We start from the raw sequence: 3,718 nt of genomic DNA on the forward strand, positions 1-3,718 counted from the left end.
TCTCGCTCTCTCTCTCTCTCTCTCTCTCTCTCTCCCTCCCTCCCTCCACTAGGTACAGGAGATGAATATTTTTGTCACGACCCTGACTAAAACAGTTGTGATTCACCATTTTATTGTGATCATTGCAAAAATCCTATTTAATGTAAACGAGCAGAGGCTTCTCTTAATGATCAACATCAACCGATAATAAGGTTGAAATATATTTCTGTAAAAAACAAAAAAAAAAAACCAACAACTATGAATGACACATGTGACCACTTTTTTGTCTTGTTTGACCAGGGCCAGCCCTATACATTTTGTTGCCTTTGGTCCCAATACAAAATTTGCAAAAAAAGGTATTTTTTATAATATTGTATTTTAATTGTTATATATCTAGTTCTTATAATACATTTATGGGGCTAACCCAGAGCCAGCTCGAGGCATAGGCCATATAGGCAGTTGCCTCGGGCACCATCTACTGGAGGGAGGAAGAAATAATGATATACATACAAATACACATAGATATACAGTAAATGACTTATTTCCAAACAATATCCAAATCATTCAAAACAATCCTTGCTTTTCAAAATGTCCTCAGTTCTTAAAATGTCGTAACACGCTCACAAACATGGAAGTAAAGGGCGTGAACACAGACATACTGGTTTGTGCAACCGTTCTTCTTAGGATATCCATTTATTTGGACAGCGTAAACAAAGCCCATCCCTAACCTTAACCATCTCATCTAAATACCATAAACCTTAATCTAAACTAACCCTAACTCAATCCTTTTTAAGGTGTGACAGACCGTGAGGACCAGTCAAACCCCACTGTCACAACATGGTCAGTGTTTTATAAGTCACAAAGACATATTATTAGGTACACACACACACACATACACACACACAGGCTGGCAGAGGAGGGGGGTGTGTCCTCCCAGTTGTCAGGAAACGAAAGTGAGACTGAACGCTCATATTCCTGCTGCCTCACTCAGAGAAAACAACTACTGCTGTGACGTCTGAACAGGTGAGTTCTAGTTTGTTATGTGTTACATCGTTTTTACCACTACTGTAAGTTTTAAAGCGTCTTTAAACAAGGGTATAAAGTAGAGGCTCAGTCACCAAGTGTATCAGTATCACGGTGTAAGACATAACGTATGTTCTGGTGACACTTCATGAACTTTACAGATAAAATCCACTCCATGTTTTCTTCTTTGCACTTACAGGTATGACTGCAGTTTTCAGTAAGGTTTCTGAGCTGAACAGATACATGATAGTTGATGTTTTTTAAAGTGTGATTGTACAAGGTAGTGATACATAGTGAGATCATTACTTCACCCCACAGAGTGCTTTTGGTGGCTCTGTCTGTGTGTGTGTGTGTGTGCGCGCGTGCTTCCGCACGTGCTTGCAATATAATATAACAAAGGCTTGTTTTTTAGAATTTTGACCCTGACGTGGATTTGAACATGCAACTGTGGATACGAGGGCTCTGCTCTACTCATTCACACAATGCACCTTTACACCAAGTACATTTCTGAAGAATTTATTAGGATATTACCCCCCAACATCGCCAAACACCAAGGTCGACCCTGTATTTCGTGCCGGCGGGGAAGCTCCTCTACAGATCTCTCCTGTCAGATGCACCTAAGAAAAGGATATTTCCAGGTAAACGTAAGTGCTAGCACAGACAGCTTTAGCTGTGTGTACCTCAGTTTTTAGTGATTGTGAATCTACCAAGTCTGCCATTTGTAAAGCAAATTAACAGGGAGCTGTTCAACTGCTGCCTCATTTGGTAAGTTTGTGTCACTTTATTAAATCGACAGTAAATTAAAGTCATTAAATTTAATCACTGAAATTGCATAATAACACAGATGAACTTAGTGATGGAAGCAGCAGAGAATCTACTACTTTTGCCTGCTGTAACTTCCTCTGTGGGCTTTGATTTGTGTCTAATGGTGAGATACAGATGTGAGCATATTCTCAACATATCATAGTCATAAGCAGGTGTAGATTTTATTAAATTAGCCTTTTGTTAAGTGGCTATAATCTGTATTCCTTGTGTCCCGGCAGACATCCATGCTTTCAGTGAGCCTCCATGTCTCGGGTTTGTTCCTGGCAAGAGAAGCACGTTTGGGACGGACTTGGTGAAGTCAGCATTGGCTATGTGTCTGTACCTCATTCAACCACACTGAACTATCCTTTAAATCAGAGCAGAAAACGATGTCACACCCAAGCCAAGTGCTTTCCATTTTCACAGAAACCTCACTGGTAGACCTACTTAATGTTAGCATTTTAGCTAGGTTTGCTTGTTAGCAATGATTACCTTCAAAAACCTTCAAAAATGACCACAATAAATCACCAGAGAAAACATGTTGAATTTAAATTGTATACATTTTATAAATTTTTTATGTACTTTCTTGTGTTTTCTTTTTAAAGGCTAAAGTAAACAAGTTAATATTGCTACATGTGGAAACTAGATAAGTAACAGAATCTTTTTTCTTTTGGATGTTTGGCTTCGCTGGGGTGATAAAACTTGTTGTGATGATTCTTCTCTTGATTTATTAAAGACCCCATTAAACACAGCTTAACAGGTGCTCTATGGTGATGTAAGGAATATTAAATTATGTGCAATAACCAACTTATGTATAATAACTAAAAGTACAACCATCTCATCCATTCAGCACTGTATAGAGTGTACATCTCTATATATTGTATTATGTTGACATTTTATATTGTGTTACATGTGTTTAAGTTTACTTAGCTTTATGTTTACTCTTGTTCATTCTTTATTATTCTTATACATTATATTTCAATCCTTGTTTCATGTTCTTTGAAGAGTAGCGGCTGTAACACAAGAATTTTCCCTCAGGGATCAATAAAGTATGATTCTGATTATGAAATAAAGGTTTATAAAAGACTGGTCAAATGTTCAGGTTGTGCCTTTTCTGTACTTTCTGCTATCTGGTGGTAGAGGCAGGAATAACACAATTAGGATATTCTTGTCAGTCTTAAATGACACTAAATTGCCACACCATATATCAATTTTTTTTAGGTGTATGTATGGAAGATACGAATTAGGGCCACATGTGATATTTATTTTTGAAACAAAATAAACAAAATAATCAAACGCTAGAATTCCCAGATTAAAGCCAAGTTTCTGACTTTAATCGCATCCATAAATACAGACTGTGCTTGCAGTGCATGTAAAAACAACTCATCATCTCACTGCATTAGGTAAATGTCCCTACTTCCATCTAAATATCCACTTTAATTGTATTTATAGATTGCTGTATTTGATGTACTGTGCTATAATTGTCTCATATCAGATAATCATGGCTGTAGCCTGTTTGACATATTGTATATGATCAGACTGAACACTTGCAGTCACATTCAGTTGATCCACTCACACACCAAATCCAAGCAGAGACAACTTAAAACTTTTCATTTGTATTATATTGTTTCTGACTCTCACTAATGCAATGTTGATCAGTTACTGTGGTCTCAGAATTGTGACTTTTTTGCTCAGTATTATCTTAGAACCTGTACGTAGGTGATAAAACAGAAAACAGTTTGGGCATTTTGCCATCAACAATCATGGCGGCCTAGCGTTGCAAACGAAGGTCAGATTCATTTTAGCTTCTGATTGGACCAAAACCTAAGTCCCGCCCTTCTACTGCTACACGTGGCCGCTCGTTACTCTGACTGCACCTCTTGTCTGTCACTCAACCCAGCCTCAGCCAATC

The 3,718-nt window shown here is 37.8% G+C and overlaps 1 long non-coding RNA gene across 1 annotated transcript; it reads left to right on the top strand.

Moving 5' to 3' along the window:
- Positions 1-11: 11 nt before the first annotated feature.
- Positions 12-2,895, top strand: LOC122773194. The gene is made up of 2 exons (XR_006360863.1): positions 12-1,002; positions 1,415-2,895. It is a non-coding gene; the product is annotated as an uncharacterized LOC122773194 (long non-coding RNA).
- The last annotated feature ends 823 nt before the right edge of the window (positions 2,896-3,718 follow it).

Source organism: Solea senegalensis, linkage group LG8 (genome assembly GCF_019176455.1).
Source record: "Solea senegalensis isolate Sse05_10M linkage group LG8, IFAPA_SoseM_1, whole genome shotgun sequence".
In the NCBI taxonomy this organism is placed as follows: Eukaryota; Metazoa; Chordata; class Actinopteri; order Pleuronectiformes; family Soleidae; genus Solea; species Solea senegalensis.